Source organism: Ranitomeya variabilis, chromosome 7, assembly GCF_051348905.1.
Source record: "Ranitomeya variabilis isolate aRanVar5 chromosome 7, aRanVar5.hap1, whole genome shotgun sequence".
Lineage (NCBI taxonomy): Eukaryota > Metazoa > Chordata > Amphibia > Anura > Dendrobatidae > Ranitomeya > Ranitomeya variabilis.
In genome coordinates this window covers 204159766-204182707 of record NC_135238.1, presented here as the reverse complement: position 1 = coordinate 204182707, position 22942 = coordinate 204159766, and the positions used below count along the sequence as shown (strand labels likewise).

At 41.0% G+C, this 22942-nt stretch overlaps 1 protein-coding gene across 4 annotated transcripts in view; it reads left to right on the top strand.

Annotated features, from left to right (window-relative positions):
- METAP1D (methionyl aminopeptidase type 1D, mitochondrial) overlaps positions 1-22942 on the top strand; it is a 217926-nt gene that overhangs the window by 46840 nt on the left and 148144 nt on the right. The window contains exon 1 of one of the 4 annotated variants that reach the window (XM_077272702.1): positions 8752-8877. The exons of the other annotated variants lie outside the window; for them this stretch is intronic. The gene's annotated coding sequence lies outside the window, so the exon portion shown is untranslated. Of the gene's footprint in view, positions 1-8751; positions 8878-22942 lie in introns of those variants that run through there. 4 annotated transcript variants of the gene reach the window in all.

Sequence of the window (22942 nt, the reverse complement as noted above, 5' to 3'; positions counted from 1 at the left end):
ACCCTGTGTCTCTGCTGTGCCTGCCCTGTGTCTCTGCCGTACCTGCTTGTGTCTCTGCCGTACCTGCTTGTGTCTCTGCTGTGCCTGCCCTGTGTCTCTGCTGTGCCTGCCCTGTGTCTCTGCCGTACCTGCTTGTGTCTCTGCTGTTCCTACCCTGTGTCTCTGCTGTGCCTGCCCTGTGTCTCTGCCGTACCTGCTTGTGTCTCTGCTGTGCCTGCCCTGTGTCTCTGCTGTGCCTGCCCTGTGTCTCTGCTGTGCCTGCCCTGTGTCTGTTGTGCCTGCCCTGTGTCTCTGCTGTGCCTGCCCTGTGTCTCTGCTGTGCCTGCCCTGTGTCTCTGCTGTGCCTGCCCTGTGTCTCTGCTGTGCCTGCCCTGTGTCTCTGCTGTGCCTGCCCTGTGTCTCTGCTGTGCCTGCCCTGTGTCTCTGCCGTGCCTGCCCTGTGTCTCTGCCGTGCCTGCCCTGCTGTGCCTGCCCTGTGTCTCTGCTGTGCCTGCCCTGTGTCTCTGCTGTGCCTGCCCTGTGTCTCTGCTGTGCCTGCCCTGTGTCTCTGCTGTGCCTGCCCTGTATCTCTGCCGTGCCTGCTTGTGACTCTGCCGTGCCTGCCCTGTTTCCCAGCTGTGCCTTCCTTTCCTCTGCTGTGCCTGCCCTGTGTCTCTGCTGTGCCTGCCCTGTGTCTCTGCTGTGCCTGCCCTGTGTCTCTGCCGTGCCTGCCCTGTGTCTCTGCCGTGCCTGCCCTGCTGTGTCTGCCCGGTGTCTCTGCTGTGCCTGCCCTGTGTCTCTGCTGTGCCTGCCCTGTGTCTCTGCTGTGCCTGCCCTGTGTCTCTGCTGTGCCTGCCCTGTATCTCTGCCGTGCCTGCTTGTGACTCTGCCGTGCCTGCCCTGTTTCCCAGCTGTGCCTTCCTTTCCTCTGCTGTGCCAGTCCGGTGTATTGTCTTGTCCTCCAGTTCCGCCCCTATCTGCCAGTCTTTACTATTTTCATTTTCTCTTTTGCAGCATCGTGCCGCTGTCAGTCACTGGTTCTCCTGGTTCCTCTTGTCTCCCATATTCCCGTTTCCAGTTGTTCCCTGTTCCTATCCACTCCGTCCATACCCCAGTCTCTTCTCTTGTCCTGCCTGTAGTCGCCCCTTTGGCTCCAGCTGTTGTGACTCCATCCCCCTTGGGCCTGCCCCTAACGCTCCCTGTATAGGGGGTGGTTCCATCTGACCCGCTCGCCCTCGGGGCCTCTGGAGCCACGACCCAGAGACTCCACTCTCGGGTTCCTATTTGGAGTCCTAATAATATAGAGATGAAAATTCTTAATTACAAATTGACGATTTTTCATATGCTCATCTGAACCCTGTCTTAAGTCATTCTACATGGATGTAATTTATTTGTTTTGCATCCAAAATCAATTCACATATGAATCTGGCAGGACTTAGTGCAGTTCCTCCAGCAGGGTTGTGAGATGGGTATCTGTTAGCCATGTGTAATTGTTTGTCTGGTTATTTATTGCTGTGATTATTTGCTGTTGGGGTTAAGCCCTCTACACTTCACACTCCATTCTTTGGCTTATGTAGCTTGCGCCCCTGTGATTGGCAGTGACGGAGTGTATTTTAAGGAGTGCTTATTGCTTTGTGTCATAAGTGATCTATGTTTCCATTGCTGCATACATAAACACCTTTTTCCTCTATCACTATGCGAAGACTTGGTCTGGACCTGCTGAGAAGGAGTGCTTTGTGTGAAATGAGCACGTGAGCTGGATAGTCATATTTCCTAAAGCAATTGCTTTTTCGCTGTACACTTTTCCTAAAACAATTTAGCAGAGGTATGAGATCTGGGGACAGCTGTTAGAAGTAGACAGAGAAGTAATGGTTCAGTCTGCGTGCCAAGTAAAATTAAAGTGTCACTGTTTAATATATGTACAGCTTTCATGTATTGTGTTCCCTATAGTCATTCCCATGCTGTCAGCTTGTGGTGCGCTGTTTACTTTAATGTTCTATTTTTTAATTGTGTGTTGATACATTGTGGCATAAGGACGGTCGCAGACAATAGTTCTTGTTGAAGATAACTAGTCAGCTACAATGCAATATTGTGCCGGCCCTTCGTATTTTGGGTCTTTTTCTGCCCCTTCTAATTTCTTTAAAGGTCTTGTGCCACCAGAAAATAAATCAGGTTTTTATGTTCAATATATTTATTTTTTTTAATTGTGATAAATTTGTTCCATAGAGTGACTGCAGACTTGTAGCTTAACACTGGACAACCCCTTTAAGAGCTATTTGATCCAATTTACTTTACTCAGTGAATTTCAGTCATTAGATTTATTAGTAAAAATAAAAACGACTGTTTTGCTTTTTTTCAAACATACAACAAAATTCAAATGAACATTTAGATTTTTTTTTTCTGTTCCACGGATTAAAGGAAATTTGTCAGCAGGTTGTTGACATATAATCTGAGGACAGCATAAGTTCGGGCCTGAGACATATAGATTTCATCTAGGTGTCACTTATCAGGCTGTGTGATGTTGTTTCCATACAATGAATGGTTTTATCACTAGGAGATTATCAATGTCTGGACTACAGTCTACGCGAGCCCTGGTCTGACCACGCCTCCTTTGATTAGCAGCTTTCTGTCAATAGACAATGTACATATATAGCCTAGTGACGGTAGGGTTAGCTTTCTGAGCTCTGCTACATGTAAAAACTATGATTCTATCACAACCGCTGCAACTATTAAATTAAGCAGTACATCATTGGAATCAGGGTCTCTGTCCCAACATCATGCTCCTGTCAGACGAGGTAGTAAAAAACTGCTGACAGATTTTTATTTGAAGGCTGTTGTGGTCATCCTCACATATATAGTTACCTAGTAGTATGTGAGTGAATATATACGTAGGTATGTGTGTGTGTGTGTGTGTGTGTGTATATATATGTATATATATATATATATATATATATATATATATATATATATATACAGTACAGTACAGACCAAAAGTTTGGACACACCTCATTTACAGGTTTTTCTGTATTTTGATGACTGAAAATTGTACATTCACACTGAGGGCATCAAAACTATGAATTAACATGTGGAATTATATACTTAACAAAAAAGTGTGAAACAACTGAAATTATGTTTTATGTTCTAGGTTCTTCAAAGTAGCCACCTTTTGCTTTGATGACTTCTTTGCACACTCTTGGCATTCTCTTGATGAGCTTCAAGACGTAGTCACCGGGAATGGTTTTCACTTCACAGGTGTGCCCTTTCAGGTTTAATAAGTGGGATTTCTTGCCTTATAAATGGGGTTGGGACCATCAGTTGTGTTGTGCAGAAGTCTGGTGGATACACAGCTGAGTGGCCATCATTACTTTAAGAAATGGAGGTCAGTCAGTCCGAAAAATTGTGAAAGCTTTGAAAGTGTCCCCAAGTGCAGTGGCAAAACCATCAAGCGCTACAAAGAAACTGGCTCACATGAGGACTGTCCCAGGAAAGGAAGACCAAGAGTCACCTCTGCTTCTGAGGATAAGTTTATCTGAGTCACCAGCCTCAGAGATCGCAGGTTAACAGCAGCTCAGATTAGAGACCAGGTCAATGCCACACAGAGTTCTAGCAGCAGACACATCTCTACAACAACTGTTAAGAGGAGACTTTGTGCAGCAGGCCTTCATGGTAAAATAGCTGCTAGGAAACCACTGCTAAGGACAGGCAACACGCAGAAGAGACTTGTCTGGGCTAAAGAACACAAGGAATGGACATTAGACCAGTGGAAATCTGTGCTTTGGTTAGATGAGTCCAAATTTGAGATCTTTGGTTCCAACCACCGTGTCTTTGCGACGCAGAAAAGGTGAACGGATGGACTCTACATGCCTGGTTCCCACTGTGAAGAGGAGGAGGTGTGATGGTGTGGGGGTGCTTTGCTGGTGACACTGTTGGGGATTTATTAAAAATTGAAGGCATACTGAACCAGCATGGCTACCACAGCATCTTGCAGTGGCATGCTATTCCATCCAGTTTGCGTTTAGTTGGACCATCATTTATTTTTCAACAGGACAATGACCCCAAACACACCTCCAGGCTGTGTAAGGGCTATTTAACCAAGAGGGAGAGTGATGGGGTGCTACGCCAGATGACCTGGCCTCCACAGTCACCAGACCTGAACCCAATCAACATGGTTTGGGGTGAGCTGGACCGTGGAGTGAAGGCAAAAGGGCCAACAAGTGCTAAGCATCTCTGGGAACTCCTTCAAGATTGTTGGAAGACCATTCCCGGTGACTACCTCTTGAAGCTCATCAAGAGAATGCCAAGAGTGTGCAAAGCAGTCATCAAAGCAAAAGGTGGCTACTTTGAAGAACCTAGAATATAAGACATACAGGGGTTGGACAAAATAATGGAAACCCCTAACGTTTTGGCATCATAATCTTCGAACACGTGATAAACATGCAAACCGTGGCATATGGTAATGTTTTGTAGTTGATTATCTGTGTTACGTGATATGTGTATGTAAATTAACTGTTTGTTTTGCATAATTGTAAGAACATTGATGAGAACCTGATACCAATGGCAGACCTCTCGGATTTTCAACGAGGCCAAATTGTTGGTGCTCGTATGGCAGGTGCTAGTGTAACAGAAAGTGCCCGAATGCTTGGCTTGTCAAGAGGTACTGTCTCCAAAGTAATGACTGCGTTTGAAAGAGAAGGAAAAACGTCTGCAGCAAAGCACAGGTCCGGCCGAAAGTCAAAGTTGACTGAGAGAGACCGTCTGACTCTAAAGCGAATTGTGAGAGAGGATCGCAAGACCACGGCTCTGAAAATCACTGCTGAGCTCAATGAACACCTACAGAACCCAGTTTCCACGAAAACTGTTCGTCGGGAACTGCACAAATCTGGATTCCACGGAAGAGCTGCAATTAGAAAACCGCTGCTCTCAATGACAAATGTTTCCAAGCGTTTTGAGTGGTGTAGAAACCTCCAGAATTGGTCCCTCGAGCAGTGGAAACGTGATATTCTCAGACGAATCATCGTTTACCCTATTTCCGACCTCCGGCCAGGTGTACGTTTGGAGACAGCCGAAAGAAGCATTCCATCCAGACTGCCTTCTCCCAACCGTAAAACATGGTGGAGGTTCTGTGATGATCTTGGGTGCTATTTTGTGGAGATTCTCCGGGCCAATGATATCCCTTCATGGAAGAATTTACAGCTGAGATTATTTAGGCATTTTGGCCGACCAAGTGCATCCAATGGTTCAAGCACTGTTCTCGGAGGGGAACGCCATCTTTCAGGATGATAATGCACCAGTTCATACAGTTAGAATCGTTAAAGCATGGCACGAGGAACATTCTAATGAAGTTCAGCATCTCATCTGGCCCCCACAATCCCCAGACCTCAACATTATTGAGCATTTATGGTCGATTTTAGAGATTCAAGTTAGATGTCGATTTCCGCCGCCATCGTCGCTCAAAGAACTGGAGAGTGTTTGAACTGCAGAATGGGCTAAAATTCTTTTGGAAGCAATTCACACCTTGTATGAATCCATACCTCGGAGAATTGAGGCTGTAATCGCTGCAAAAGGTGGACCTACACCATATTAAACTAACTTTTGATGATGTTTCCAGGTGTTTCCATTATTTTGTCCGACCCCTGTAATTTCAGTTGTTTCACACTTTTTTGTTAAGTATATAATTCCACATGTGTTAATTGATAGTTTTGATGCCTTCGGCGTGAATGTACAATTTTCATTTTCAATTACATTTTCAAAAATCTTTAAATGAAGAGGTGTGTCCAAACTTTTGGTCTCTACTATATATATATATATATATATATATATATATATATATACATATATATATATATATATATATATATATATACTGTGTGTATATATGTATATATATGTATATATACTGTGTGTGTATGTATATATATATATATATATTTTTTCAGGTAAGTGGTGTTGTTTTCAGGAACATCATATCAGAATGTGACTTATCAGTCAGACAGATAAAAAAAGACAAATTGCTCTTGATTTGCAGCCTCAGATTATTTTGTTCTTAAAAAAAAAAAAAAAAAGGCTAAAGATTCTGAGCAGAGTCCGAGGCTTCTGGTTTTGATTTAGATGTCTTAAGATAAATTCTGATATTTTCTTTATAAAGTGTAATAAGCAAAGTGGAATGTTGCTTTTGCCAGTTGGAGCGCTGACATTTTCCAGACGTCATGTGTAAGTAAAGGGGCTTTATTCCCCTGGCGTTAGCTGTGTGAGAAACTTTCAGCACAGCAGTGACCAGGCTGTGAGCTTGAACTTGCCTTTGCGCTTTTCACTCAGAACATTTCATGTAGTGCTTTTTAGATTTTCTAGGTCATAAGCTGCACATTATCTCCAAAATGCAATATTTTTTTTCTCTCCACGCTATTAGCAAATCTGCCTTTTCTGTGTGCAGAATGTATAGAATTATTCAAAGACTACATTGACCTGCGATCAGCAACAACAAAGCGCGCACACAACAGATAGCTGTAGTCTTCTTCTCCATGTATTTTGTTGTTGAGTACGTAAATACAATGCCGCAGCACATCTGCCTCTAACACTGTGTATTACCGGGTCATTTATAGCCTTGTATTTCGAAGATCTCTCCTCTAGATGACTGCGATTGGCAGCATGTGTATTTTATTTTATTCCATTTACTGGCCTTACTATAATGTATATTTTATTGCAAATCGTTAAATCAAGGTGGTATACAAAGGGCGCCAGGCGGCAGTGAAGCACATATATAATTTTTTTTTAAATACATTTCAAGACCATACTGGTCCCTTTGTTAGGTCATAATAATACGTTGTCCTGATCACTAAAATGGATCAGTACTTGAGAAATATTTTCAAGGCATGTTTCTCAAAGGAGATATCTACAGTGGGTGAAATAAGTATTGAACACGTCACCAGTTTTCTAAGTAAAGGTGCTATAGACATGAAATTCTCACCAGATGTCCATAACAACCCATCCAGTCCACACAGGCAAAGACATCAAACCAGATGTCAATAAATTAAGTTATGTGTAATAATGAGAAATGACACAGGGAAAAAGTATTGAACACACTTACTGAAATGTATTTAATGCTTAGTATAAATGCCTCTGTTGGTGATGACAGCTTCACGACGCCTCCTGTATGGAGAAACTAGTTGCAGGCATTGCTCAGGTGTGATTTTGGCCTATTCTTCCTCACACTCTTCTAATACTAAAGGTCCTGTGGGCTCCTTCTATGAACTGTGAGCTTTAGATCCTTCCATAAATTTTCGATAGGATTTGGGTCTGGCGATTAGCTGGCCCATTATAGCAGCTTTATTTTCTTTCTCTGAAACCAGTTTCCTTGGCTGTGTATTGGAGATCATTGTCTTGCCAAAATGTCCTCCCTCGTTTCATCTTTATCATCCTGATTGACGGCAACAGATTATTTTCAAGAATGTCTCAGCACATTTATCCTTCCTTCCTTCCTTCCTTCCTTCATTCTTCCACAGTCCTGGTTAACACACAAATGAGGTTCGTCAAGAGAGAAGATAATAAACTAACTTTTGGGAAATGGTTCTCCATGGTTCAATGGTTGGTTGTGAACGATAAGATAGGAAAGAGAAGTAGAAATTCCAGTTGATTTTATATGTGAAATCTCCAGCCATATCAGTTTCAGTTCACATGGCTTCCTCACCCGTTATGGATTGTCTAAATATTAGGTTATATTTCAAAAGAATTCTAGTTTTAAGTTGATTGGTAGGACTTCACTTATGGGTTTCCAAGAGTCATTGAAGTGCAGTGAGGAAGTAAAAACTATTCTATAGGATGTTCTATAGTTAATAATTCTAGTTATAGTTCTATATATAAATGTTCTATAGGATGTTCTATAGTTAATAATTCTAGAGTTATAGTTCTATATATAAATGTTCTATAGTTAATAGTTAATAATTCTAGAGTTATAATTCTATGTATAAGTGTTCTATAGGATGGTTCCTTTTTAAAGGTTTTGCAATTTTGTTTTTCAAATCATTTAGCCATTAATAGACTTTACCAGAAGATTTTTGGATGGATACATATGTAGGTACAATAGGATAAATGTCAGTGTAGAACAGAACTCAAGTAGTAAGGATGCATTTACACAGGCCAATTATCATGAACGAGCCTTCCTGGAACACTTTTTTTCCTAATAATCGTCCAGCGTAAGCAGACTGGCAATCACTTGGCAAATGAGCAAAACACTCGTTCGTTGGGTGAAATGATTAAGCCTGCTTAAAAAAAAAATCATTGTTCTCGGTAGCACACTCTCATGTGTCTATGTGCTTTCGAGAACAATGGTCAGTCTATGTGCATGGAACAATCCTTTCTCGATCATTCTGTGCACTATGGAAGTTCGGTGATCCTCTCTAAACAGGCTATTAAATGAACATCTAAAGGCAAACGTGTAACTGAGTGGCAGTCATTCAAGGGCCGTGGGTCACACATTGTACACGCACCTTTAGTTTTATCATCGGTGGTAGATTTAGGGCCCACTCATTTCATTACAATGCCCCTGGAACTGGTGGCATCGCTGTATGAATGGGAGGTATACTTCTATCTAAATAATTGCAAGGGGACGGCTATCTGGCAGCACCCTCCTTTTACTTGTATATTTGGGGAATATGACAAAATACAATCATAAATATGGCACACATTTCAATTGTCATATTTCTGCCAAAGACAGATTGACAGGTGATGCCCATTGTATTTGGTTTGTTTTGACATGATTCTACTGTGAATTTTCAGATCCCGAGAATCTACATTTTTAAGATTATACTAATAATATCCACTGAAACCATCAAAGGAGGATAACACTTAGTGCAATCAAAAAATGATACAAGCTGGAATTATTGATCGGTCGCAGTAGTGAAGGTATGTTAGGTTAATTGAGAATGTACGTTTTCTCTGAAAATATTTCATTTATCCAAATAAATCACAAAGCAGCTTAAACATTGTCATATTATAAAAAAAGACAAAACACAGAAACAAACCCCGTGTCCCGTCTGTGCACATAATTCTACACAAGTAGCATTGGATCCTTTAATACTTGGCTTAAGAAAAGTGATATTTTCACACACTCTCCCTATGGGGTTTTTAGATGAGTGTTTCCCTACAGTTACGTCTTTTATCTTTGCATGCTTGATTTATGCCTGGAATACATTATCTTTAGCCTCACAGTTTTGTTTTGTTTTTTTTTCTCCAGCTTGCTTCATTGGTCCCAATAGAAAATTTAGCTTAGAGGGAAAACTAGCATTTGTAACTGGTTGGACATGTGCCAGGATTAACAATTAAGAAAATAAGACAATGTACATCGGTTAACTGGAATAATTGTAATTTTTTTGTTCGCTTGCTCCTACGTTGCACATCATTTTTTTTGTTGTTGTCTTATTAAACTAAGGTTTTTTTAATGGCGTGCATTTTTGTATTTTACATTATTAGGGTGCAGTCAGACGGCTGTCTAAATCGGAGCAAGATCGGAACGCAGTGCTCGGCTCTCACTACCTGACCGCGACAGCTTTATGTATTTCTATGCAGCCGTTACACCTGTCGAGAGAACCGCCGGCCAGTCCGTGCACTGTGTTCCGATCTCGCTCTAATTTATATGGCCATCTGACTGCACCCTTAATCATATTTTCACAGATCCGGCATTCCCATTTGGTGTTTGTTCTCCGTTTCTGGATATGTTCTCATTCACATTCCATACACCACTGTGCACATGATTTTTTTCCTACTTAAGCTTCCCCTAATGTACGTCTCGTCATTTGTCAGGTCACGTCCATTGGGAGGCTGAAGCTCTCTTTCACATAGTGCATGTGCACTTATCGGTCTATGCATGTGCTGTGCGGTCAATGGAGGTTACCCTCAAATAGCTCAGACTCATGGAGGCTTGAATGCCACAAGACCTTGGAACATGTCCTCTGTTATCTAGCACCAATGTATTAATAGTAGGTTTTTATGCCTGCAAGTTGGATGCCCTTTGGCAGTCCACTGGCTGTTCTTCCTTAAATTACTTTTAAGAGGTACTAATCACTTGCTTATCAGGAGCACCCAGCAAGACCTGCTGCCTTGACAGTCCTTTGACACCCCGTCAACTAACTATAACAAGTTGGTCCTTGTCAAAGTTACTTACACCATTACGCTTGCCCATTTTTCCTGCTACCAACACATCAACTTCATGAACTGATTGTTCACTTGCTTCTACAGGTATCAGCTGCAATTTTAATGTGATGTTCAATCTTATTCACTTCATCTGTCAGTGGTTTAAAGGAGAATATATTATGTCCCCAAATTTACCTGCAGCAGTAGCATTAATCTACAGGTTGGCAGTGTTCCAAAGTTGTCTGGCTACATACTGAAAGCCTGGCTCCTGGGAGAAAATGAAGTTTACTTCTCCTGGAGCCTCCTGATTTCAGTCAGAGGCGTGCCCCACGGTGGCTACAGTCAGAGGCGGGACAAAGTATTTTGGTGCTCTAGGCAGATGAAGCTAATGGCGCCCCCCACCGCAAAGCAAAAAATTAACTCAGAGACAAAGGAAACAGGACCCCTAATACACATCCCCACTTCCCCTCCAATGGGTTAGATAGCAAGCTCTGATGACCAGTTCCACTAAAGTTGTAACCTTTTTCACAAAAAAAGTAATCAAAAGTAAAAGAAAGTGGTGTACTTTAGGGATGTGACTTAACAGGGAGTGCAATTTCAAAGTTAGATACAGAATCAATCATTTTTTTGCAGACCATTTACACAATACAGGGTAAAAATAGCAATATTCATCCCTGATGTCCTTTTATTTTAAATCTAGAATCTAAGGATAGTTATGGAAACTAATAAAGTGTAAGTATAATTGGGGCCGTTTGTTTTCAATTTAGGTGTCCAGCATTTGGCAAATATCCCAATGGAAAATAAACAGAAACTCATTATACATAAAGGGGTACCTCAGACTGTTGCATAATGTACGCAAAAACAAATACAGCTTGCACACAAGTGTTGATGGTTCTTGTGAGATATTCATGTAGTGATGGTTGTTCAGATGCTGTATTCATGTAGTGATGATGATTCTGGTGATATAATCATCATCATGAATATGAAACCAAAATAATCATCAGTACAAAATTAGAGCACCAGAGCCAGCAATAGTGCATGAATATGGCACCAGAAACATTATCAGTAAATAAATATATCACCAGAACATCATCAGTACATGAATATGAAACCAAAATAATCATCAGTACAAAATTAGAGCACCAGAGCCATCAATAGTACATGAATATGGCACCAGAAATATCATCAGTAAATAAACATATCACCAGAACATAATCAGTAGATGAATATGTCACTAGAACCAACATCAGTATATGAATATGTCACCAGAACCTCCATCAGTATATGAGTACATGACCAGAACCAACAGTACTTAAATACCAGAACCAAGATTAGTACAACGATCAATTGTAATATCAAATCACCCCCATAAACATTTGTATCGCATGAATCTACAACTCCCAGTATGTCCTTAATAATATTAAGGCGATGCTGGGAATTATTATTAACAGTGTGAAGACAAAAACCGTGTTCAGAAGAACACCAAATGATAAACAATACATAGACTGATACTCTAAGAAATACCTAATAGTCCCTGAGTCATCCCTATATGACTCCTACCTGGCTGTGGAGGTTGGCACCCTAAAAGATACGTTTTTTTGGCACCCCCATTCTGCGACGGCTATCCCAATCTATCCTTAATAGGCCCTGTTGCTAATACAGGTGGGAAAACATATAGCCTTAAAAGAGATGAAGTTTAGAAAAATTCAAGGTACATGTCAATTTTTATATTTATGAAAAGACAAAACTCGGAACCTTATGGTATATATACCCTGAGGTACAATTAAAACCTTAAAGGGAACCTGTCACCTGAATTTGGCGGGACAGGTTTGCGGTTATATGGGCGGGGTTTTCGGGTGTTTGATTCACCCTTTACTTGCCCGCTGGCTCATGCTGGCCGCAATATTGGAGTGAAGTTCATGCTGTGTCCTCCGTAGTACATGCCTACGCAAGGCAATCTTGCCTTGCGCACGCGCAGTATGCTTTGCTCAGCTGCGGGCAAAGCTGAAAAGCATTAGTGCGCATGCACCGGCGCACTATGTCCCGGAAGTATTTTGCTGTGTTCCGGGACATAGTGCGCCGGCGCATGCCCACTAATGCTTTTCAGCTTTGCCCGCAGTTGGGCAAAGCATGCTGCGCGTGCGCAAGGCAAGATTGCCTTGCGTAGGCATGTACTACGGAGGACACAGCATGAACTTCACTCCAATATTGCGGCCAGCATGAACCAGCGGGCAAGTAAAGGGTGAATCAAACACCCGAAAACCCCGCCCATATGACCGCAAACCTGTCCCGCCAAATTCAGTTGTTTGCTAGAATGGAAGCCTATGGGAGCCGGAAGATGACGGATTCCAGCGCCGGATTCTGTTTTTTTAAACTGAGCATGCTCCAAATTTTTTTTTATCCAATTATCTGGATATGCTAGTCACATCCGTAAAAAAAAAACAGATCCATCACATCAGTTTTTCACAAACTGCGCCAGATCCGTTTCTCCAACATTCGCCGGACTGTGCCTGATGCAAAAAACCTGATGTGTGAAAGTAGCCTAAGCAATGACTGTAGCTGCGCCGGACACGCCTCTATGATTCAAAGCAGGCGGCTCCCGCGAGGAAAAAAGTTCATTTTCTACCCTTAGGTCGGGGTCACACTTGCGTGTGTGATGTGAGAAACTCTCGCATCAATACCCGGCACTGCCGCCGGCACTCAGGACCAGCGCATGCGGCTGCATGTGTTTCTATGCAGCCGCACACTCCGTTCCCGAGTGGCAGCGACAGTGCCGGGTATTGATGCGAGAGACTTGCGCAAGTTTCTTGCATCACACTCGTAAGTGTGACCCGAGCCATAGCCACACTTTCAGTAAGATGGCTGCACAGTTTTGTAATACTATTAACCTGCAGAATAACCTCATATCTGCAGGTTAATAACGTTTGGGGACATTATTTTTTTTTTTAAGAAAAGATCAGGTAGTGTTTATTTTATTTGCATGCAATTTTACATAAACTTGTACAAAGCAAATCCAGCTTTTGTTTAAACTGTATTGATTATCTTGCAGCAGTCTTGTATTTGAGAGAACAGGAATAATGTCTCATTGATGTACTTCCATAGTACTGGGACCTTTTGCTCCTCTTATAAAAGACAAGATAAACCGTTTACAAAGGAAAGAAGTAAACACTTTAGACAAAGAGGAAACCATGATGTAAGATGAGTTGCAAATGTTTTAAGTGTTTTCTTTTGTTACTCGGCAGAGCCTGTCAAGTGTTCTCCTGCAGAATGGTGGAGACAGATGAGATGTAGCGGGGCTAGGCAAGGAAAGTCTCTTTAAAGCAAAAAAGGGTTTGTAGTATTAAAAGAGGACACATATATTTTTTAACCATGCATTTAACCATTAGGTGTCACACTTCTAGAGCAAAGGAAATTCCTCGGCACTGTCAATGTTGATTAAAATGGAGCTAGCAGTAATGGTAATAGTAAGGCCGTGAAAAAAGTGGTGCTTTGCTGAAAAAGTTCCCATCACAGGGAAAACAAAATTTGCAAGACAAAATGGGAAAGAAAGCGTCCCTCACCATGTAAAATCACACATTTATTGGAAGTCTTTTGAAACGGTCAGGGAGAGAGGAAGAGCAGGTGCGGCTGGTGAGACGACGGCCGTTTCGTGTATGGGCAAGCCTTTTCGGGTCTGTTTGCTCCGATTATCAGCCACATCTAGAGGCCTCTGACGTACACCTTGCCTTCCACCGCACATCTGCCAGTTGCTGCTGGGGATGGACCTCGAATCCTTTGACTCTGGACAAGCATTCGCATACACAGCATTCAAAGTTCCTTTACTGCCAGAATATAGACGGATGCAATTTTGAACCCGTTGTTATCCCATGTGGAGGCCTAACTCTTCATTACAGGTTCCCTTCTGGATATGTGCACACCGTGTTTTTTGAGGCATAATAATGAAGTTTTCAAGTGGAAATTGCTTTAGGGAAATTCCTGCTTTTGTTTCTTGAAGCAGTCTTGAAGAGTTTTTGTAAGTATTTTGGAATAGTTTTTTTTTTTTTTTCTAAAGCATGTTTTGCAGCCTCCCGATTGGACAGCCAGAATCCAAGCTAAAAACAAAAGGAACAAATACCCTGTAATAAGTGAATAGTAATAGTACATTTAAATAAAATAGGGGACTTAGTTAACAGTATTTGGATCAAAAAAGGGTAAAAGGCGTCTCACCATGACCAGCTGGACCGAATCGGGAGAGTACATGACTCCTGTGGACATCATCCCCATGTGCCATGTGGTGCCTGGATCTGAGAATCAACTTTTAAGTACAGTGTTTAATATATTTTACTCCCGATGAACCTCTTAAAGGGGAAACGCATTGAGATTAGCATACTGATGTATACAGTACAGACTAAAAGTTTGGACACACCTCATTTAAAGATTCTTCTGTATTTTCATGACTATGAAAATTGTGCATTCACACTGAAGGAATCAAAACTATGAATTAACACATGTGGAATTATATAAAAGTGTGAAACTGAAATTCTAGGCTCTTCAAAGTAGCCACCTTTTGCTTTGATGACTGCTTTGCGCACTCTTGGCATTCTCTTGATAAGCTTCAAGAGGTAGTCACCGGGAATGGTCTTCCAACAATCTTGAAGGAGTTCCCAGAGATGCTTCGCACTTGTTGGCCCTTTTGCCTTCACTCTGCGGTCCAGCTCACCCCAAACTATCTTGATTGGGTTCAGGTCTGGTGACTGTGGAGGCCAGGTCATCTGGCGTAGCACCCCATCACTCTCCTCCTTGGTCAAATAGCCCTTACACAGCCTGGAGGTGTGTTTGGGGTCATTGTCCTGTTGAAAAATAAATGATGGTCCAACTAAACGCAAACCGGATGGAATAGCATGATGCTGCAAGATGCTGTGGTAGCCATGCTGGTTCAGTATGCCTTCAATTTTGAATAAATCCCCAACAGTGTCACCAGCAAAGCACCTCCACACCATCACACCTCCTCCTCCATGCTTCACGGTGGGAACAAGGCATGTAGAGTCCATCTGTTCACCTTTTCTGCGTCGCACAAAGACACGGTGGTTGGAACCAAAGATCTCAAATTTGGACTCATCAGACCAAAGCACAGATTTCCACTGGTCTAATGTCCGTTCCTTGTGTTCTTTAGCCCAAACAAGTCTCTTCTGCTTGTTGCCTGTCCTTAGCAGTGGTTTCCTAGCAGCTATTTTACCATGAAGGCCTGCTGCACAAAGTCTCCTCTTAACAGTTGTTGTAGAGATGTGTCTGCTGCTAGAACTGTGTGTGGCATTGACCTGGTCTCTAATCTGAGCTGCTGTTAACCTGCGATTTCTGAGGCTGGTGACTTGGATAAACTCTTCCTCAGAAGCAGAGGTGACTCTTGGTCTTCTTTTCCTGGGGCGGTCCTCATGTGACACAGTTTCTTTGCAGCGCTTGATGGTTTTTGCCACGGCACTTGGGGACACTTTCAAAGTTTTCCCAGTTTTTCGGACTGACTGACCTTCATTTCTTAAAGTAATGATGGCCACTCGTTTTTCTTTACTTAGCTGCTTTTTTCTTGCCATAATACAAATTCTAAGTCTATTCAGTAGGACTGTCAGCTGTGTATCCACCAGACTTCTGCACTAAACAACTGATGGTCCCAACACCATTTATAAGGCAAGAAATCCCACTTATTAAACCTGACAGGGCACACCTGTGAAGTGAAAACCATTCCCGGTGACTACCTCTTGAAGCTCATCAAGAGAATGCCAAGAGTGTGCGAAGCAATCATCAAAGCAAAAGGTGGCTACTTTGAAGAACCTAGAATATAAGACATATTTTCAGTTGTTTCACACTTTTTTGTTAAGTATATAATTCCACATGTGTTAATTCATAGTTTTGATGCCTTCAGTGTGAATGTACAATTTTCATAGTCATGAAAATACAGAAAAATCTTTAAATGAGAAGGTGTGTCCAAACTTTTGGTCTGTACTGTATGTATATGTTGCCATCTGGGGAATGCTCTATTGGGCGATCATTAAACTTATAGGATCACCTAATCCCATTAAAGGTAAGACCACCACCTTTCAACCCTCATATACAGCATTCTAATATGCTTATTTAATGTACATAGTCCATTCCTGTTAGCTTTAGTTCACATATGAGTTCTATCTATAGTTTTACAGATAGCCTTTGTACCTATGACAGTCTGTGGGGGTTATTTGTGATTTTTCGATGACCAACTGGTCCATTCAAAATTACATAGACATGTCCAAATGTCAGATCAGAATCAACAACGCAAATCTATGAGTCCGTGAAAAAAATCAGGTGACATCCGAATGCTGTCCAATTTGCATAGACTATCAGAAAGGAGAAGGTGGAGAAACATTTTTTTTGTTTCCACATACGAGAAAAACTGATGACACTTGAACCAAACTGATCAAAGTCTGATAAAAGAAATCAATCCGTTTTTTCCATATGTGGAAAATACTGACGTGTGAACGAGGCCTTATTCCTTGAGAGCTAATTACCTTCAGTTCAGCAGGTGGAGCAGCAAGCCGAGGATTTCTCCATTGTTGTCTTACTTCAGTGTTGCGTCTGCAATTGCACAACCTCGGTGGGTGACTACACATATGTAATCATCCCAGTTTCTTTTCCATCTACAGTTTTGCATTAAAGGGAATCTGTCACCCCATGTTTCATATATAAACAGCATTCTGGAATGCTGTAGATAAGCCCCCGATGTAACCTGAAAGATAAAAAAAAGCAAGTTAGATTATACTCACCAAGAAGTGGTCCCAGTGCGGTCCGGTCCAGTTGGCGTCGCGGTCCGGGTCCAGCACCTCCTATCTTCATACGATGTCATCATCCTCCTTGCTTATCTTGCGGCTCCTGCGCAGGCGTACTGATTTGCCCTGTTGAGGGCAGAGCAAAGTAGTGCAGTGTGCAGGTGCCAGGAAAGGTCAGAGAGGCCCGGTGCCTGCGCACTGCAGTACTTTGCTCTGCGAGTATGACTCGGGCTGAATTGTAATTCCACTAAACTCTACAGCTGGAAACACATTATGCTGCATAATAAGGCTATGTGCACACGTTGAGCAGTAAAAATGCATAAAATAAGCTTGTTTCTAGCGTGGTTTTCTTTTTCGCATGCATTTTTACTTGCATTTTTTCCCTATTCATCTGAAGGAGTAAGGCTGATTTCACACTTGCGTTTTGATCCGCAGCTTTTTAGTGCTAAAAAACGCATTCGTTTTTTTTTCCTATACTTAACATTAAAAACGCATGCTTTTTTTAGCATTCGTTTTGACGCGTTTTCGGCAACGCATGCGTTTTTTGACGCGTGCGTTCAGTTGCAGAAATGCAACCTGTAGTAATTTCTAGCGGTGTTTTTTTGCTGCAAAAAAACGCATGCGTTTATTCGCGGCAAAAAAATGCATTGCTGTCTATGTAAACGCATGCGTTTTTAAGCACATGCGTTTGCTTGCGTTAAAAACGCATGCGTTTTTATAGAAAAACAAGAAAACCCTAACCCTAAACACAAGAAAAAACAAGAAAACCCTAACCCTAGGGTTACTAGGGATCCTAACCCTAACCCTAGGGATCCTAACCCTTAGGGTTAGGATCCTAACCCTTAGGGTACCGTCACACAGTGCCATTTTCATCGCTACGACGGCACGATTCGTGACGTTCTAGCGATATCGTTACGATATCGTTGTGTCTGACACGCTACTGCGATCCGGATCCCCGCTGAGAATCTTCCATCGTAGCAGATCGTTTGAAACTTTCTTTCGTCGTCTAGTGTCCCGCTGTGGCGGCATGATCGCATCGTGTGACACAGGTTGTATACGATGTGCGCACAGTAACCAACGGCTTCTACATCGCAAATATGTCATGAAATTATCGCTCCAGCGCCGTGTATTGCAACGTGTGACCGCAGTCTACGACGCTGGAGCGATAATCATACGACGCTGCAACGTCACGAATCGTGCCGTCGTAGCGATGAAAATGGCACTGTGTGACGGTACCCTTAGGGTTAGGATCCCTAGGGTTAGGGTTAGGATCCCTAGGGTTACTAGGGATCCTAACCGTAACCCTAACCCTAGCTATTTCTGTTTATAGTGGGTTTTCTAGTTGATTTTGATGATTGGCAGCTGTCACACACTTCTCAGCATGCGTTTAAAAAACGCAAACGCAGGAAAAAACGCATGTAAACGCTGCAAAACGCTGCGTTTTTTTTCTGCATGCAAAAACGCATGCGTCTAAAAAACGCGGCGTTTTGCCACGTTTACATGCGTTTTTTCACCACATGCGTTTTTTTTTTTTTAAACGCTGCAGATCAAAACGCAAGGGTGAAACCAGCCTAAAAAAAAACACAAAAATGGCAAAATAACTTGCTGCAGATTAAAAAAAAGAACAAAAACAAAACTGCAGATCTGTAAGAAACAAATGAGCAGTGTGTGAATGAGATTTCACAGACCTCATTCACTTAACTGGTACTTTATAATGCTGCGTTAAAAACATGCGCAAAAGTGCATCGTGTGAACAAGCCCTAACTTTAAAAAAAAAAAATGAAATGTAAAATTGATCATCTTGCCTGATCTACTGCTCTACTGCCAAAATATGAGTTACCGTATATCCTAAAGGCTGGAAAAATGTAAAAAGAAAGAAATATGCCCTAAAAATGACACAGCGTGAATACGGCCTAAGGGAGACTGTAAGATTAACTATGATCTGTCAGGCGTGCATGAGTTAAAACAAAAATGGAAAGTACCTTGTGTTTTTTCTTTATTCAGTAATGGGCCGTCATCTTGGCCACTTTTCAACACTAGCGGCAGAGAGAAATTGACTTTTTCTTCCTGGCCGTGCCAGTGCTACCTGCCTACCCTCCATGCATATAAAACCAATAATGACCCGCAGCCGGGCACTTTAATATAGTCACAACGTCTTCTTACTGCTTTGTATATCTTACAGACGACAATATCCAGTAACTATCCGGTAATAAACTAAAGTAATTGTTTGGATGGCTTTCACTATGTAGGCTACTTTTTCTTCTTTCTGCTGTCATGCGTTTGACAGATATTAAAGTTAGCAGAAGACATAGCATTTACTTGATGCCGAGGGTCTATTTTGCTCCCAGCATGTTGTCTTTTCACCACCAATATCTCCTGAGTGCTGGCCTACAGTTTGGTGCTGTGTGCATCTCTAAAATCAGCATGAGGTGGACCCTTCAATAATAAAATCAATAGCTCCTTAAGTTTAGCAGGTAAATGGGGCTGTGCGTTTAACCAGAGTCTTGATGTCCAGAATACAAGAAGACAAGCGAGTTTGTTGAGTTAGTCAGCAGCAGCTGCCAGCGGCAAGACGAAAAAATGCATTAGAGGCATCGAAGAAATGGGCATTGTGCTTAATTCATGGGGTTTTTTTTGTTATATTTATTATCAAAATGTTTTTTTAATTGAACTTTTTTTTTTAACTAATTAGCAAGGCAACCCTAAAAAATCAAGGGCAACAATTAAGGTGCAAATAAAAAAGGATGTCTGCAAAGATAATATATTGCAAATTATACGTTGACACGTTTTACTGTGAACGATTATCCACATACAATAATAGACTATTCAATATGAAAATATAGTGGTAAGAAAAAAAGAAAAACTGAAAGGGAGGAAAAATATTAAAGACTAAGTAAACATTTTAGTTTCAAAACGTTTTATTATTTTAACAGCTAGAACCGATAAAAGGGGATAGGATGCATAAGAAATAAAGGGGAGATGGGGAAAGGGGAGAAGCATATGGATTACAGTATCATCATTAATATGTTTAGAATTCATCACCTGATTCAATATTTTTAGCAGAATGAGAGATAATTTATACATTAAATCTTATCAAAGCCAGTCAAGAAAGACCGCCTATAAACAGGATAACCTCTTTATCTAAATTTCCAGTCCAATCTAGGTGAGATACTTAAAGCTACACAAATAGAGGGGTCGCAATGTTGATCTAGCCAAGGAGACCATATACTAAAAAAAAAAAGTTAAAACTATCAGTCATTGAAGCTTCATTTCGTTCATATAGCATTAGTGCATTTATTCTACTTTTAACTTCCGGTAATAATAATACCGGTGTCCTCCATTTAGAAACAATATGTATTCTTGATGCCATAGTTATAAAATTGATGACCCTATTAGTTTTGTCATTGATACATTTTAGGCTTATTCCCAAAAAGTAGAATTGTAGGGTCAAGTTGTACTGATATTTTTGATTAAAGTAATATTGTTTTCCAAAAGATTTTCACTTCTAACTAAACTTTTTTTTAATTCATATAAATGTAGATCAGGCTTTGCAAAGTTACACATTTTTGGAATATAGTCCATTAATTTATTTTGCTTATTTTTCTCCCACACTTCTTGCTGAAAGGACTGTTTTAGCTGTCTAGTTCATGCTCTTTTGGTAGCTGCTTTAAACTTCATCTCTATCAAGTATTGATACTCCCACTCTTCCTATTCGAGGCAGAGAAGCTCGCACGGGGAGACTGAGTATGGATACTTGCAAGAACTGTACTTTAGTTACTTTTTAAGAAGTAATCAGAAATTTTGGGCGCTCAGTGTCAGAAAGGCGAAAGAATCAGAGATGACAATCTTTACAATTGCGTATCAATAGAATAGACATCCCAGAAGTTCCATATGGGGCTCAACTTGTCCATTGCAGTCTTAGATTAAGGCATTAAGTATTTCATTAGCACAAGAATAGAGACCCATTCTTTCATGTTGGACCGTCTCATTTTTAAAAAAGAGCAATGAGGGAGTTTAGTGTGGAAAGGATGTGTAGTAGCAGCTTGGTAGTATTTCTCCCAATGTCTTTTTTTAGGGGGTAGGGGAATATTTAATTTATCGGTAAAGTTAAATTAAAGTATTAAGAGTTATATCCTAATAGAGGTCCCAAAGTGGATCGTGGACCTTTAGTGTGTAAATTAATAATAACTTTATTTCTATAGTGCCAACATATTCTGCAGCTTCTCAGAAAGTAAGCTGTAGAGTTCCTGTTTGTGAGTGAAAAAAAACAAATTGTGAAGAATCTGGAAAGGCAGCATTGAGTTTGTGCAGTAATGCCATGTATGATACCATTACATAAGAAGTTTAAAACTGAACAAAGAGATTTTTTTGTTTTTCCTTTGGGCCATATTACCGACAATAGTGGTAGTGGGATGTCTCTTCCCAATCAGTAGTCCAGTTTAAGCATTTGAGTGTTTGAAGATGATAACAATATGAAGTTACTTTATAAATCTGGGAGATACTGTAATTTCTTTAGAGTCTGGACCCTGTAAGGAAGTACATTGAAAAATGATTTATAGGGGTTGCCCACAGGACAGCAAATAACTTCCAGACAAGTGAAAGTCCAACTGGTGAGAGCCCTTAAGGATCACTAGAATTGGGCACTTTTATCCCCATTTAGAGTTTGTACAAACTCATTTCTTCATCCCAGTAGATCGACCATGACCGTGGACTGTAGCTGCTGAACAGCAGTGGGAGAACTGCCTCATACCTGGCAACATCTGTGGCTCTTCCCTTTATTAGCCAGGCCAATCAACCTAATACCAGGCTGACGCACATGTAATGCCGCATCAGGCTGGCTAATCAAAAGAAGAGTCGCAGATGCCATCAGTGGCCACAGACCACTGCTTACTGCTTTTGTTGCCAATGGTTTGAGACATTCAAATCAATTAGCACTAACTCATGATCTCCATTAAAATGGAGCGCTGTCTCTATGGAACTGCTCATCACAGCACTCAGCCTTTTTTCGGCAGCCACATTCCAAAATATAAAAATAAAAAAATGTTCCATTCTGTAATAGGTGGAGGTCCTAGCAGCTGGTGAAGAGCTAAATACAGAATTGCAGTAATGTTTAAAGAGTTCTTTTCAGGACAATTTACATATCGACGTAGTGCTGTATCTGTACGCGCTTGTCCCTCAATAAAAATGGTGCCATGTTTGTAGGAATCTGATGTGCTGGTCATGAGAAATCCATATGAAAACATACTAAATGTCCTTTAATTCGGAAATAGCTGTAGGAAGAAATAGCAGGGAGAGATAATTGTATCTTTTAATATAGTAGTTGCAGTTTCTCTATTATTTAGTTCTTCTTTAATACTATTTCTAATGGGCACAAAATATTTCTAAAAAAAATACACCCAAATGATTTCTGAAACAGAATAGACATGACTAATAGGATCTCAAGAGCCGTTTTGCTTCCTTGTGTTACACATTACTTTACAGATTGTTAGATTACTCTTCAGCCACTCATGAAAGTCTTCATACTGGTAATAAAATAGTAAAGGTTATTTTAACTTTTAGCTGTGACGACCATTATCCCGTTCACAGGGAAGTTTTTACTTCTTTTTTTTCTTATCCAAGGTCAAAATCAAATTAAAGGAGAAGTCTAAATGAAAAATGTATACCACTTATGACATGTGAATTGGGCGTAAAATAGACTAATGGGCTGGGGGCTTTAAAGATCTAAAAAGTCAAAATAAAACCTTTTGTTTTATCTTATTCCAGCAGCAGGGGGATGCAACTACGTTGCCCACTTTCTAAAATAGGAGGTTGCTTACATACACTGACAACCAAAGGGGTAACAATGTTTTGAACATCTGACTTTCAGTCTCCATATCTCACCATCCACTGCTGCTTCGAACGTGAGACTGCCATCATTTTGGCATTCAAATTTGGCTTTCATATTATTAGCATTTAGCATATGTTTAGTTAAGCAGATTTTTTTATAATTTCACTGCATTGTTACTGTTTTGCTCCTGATAGTGGAAAAATATTTTTCTTCCCATATACTACAAACTACAACCTGT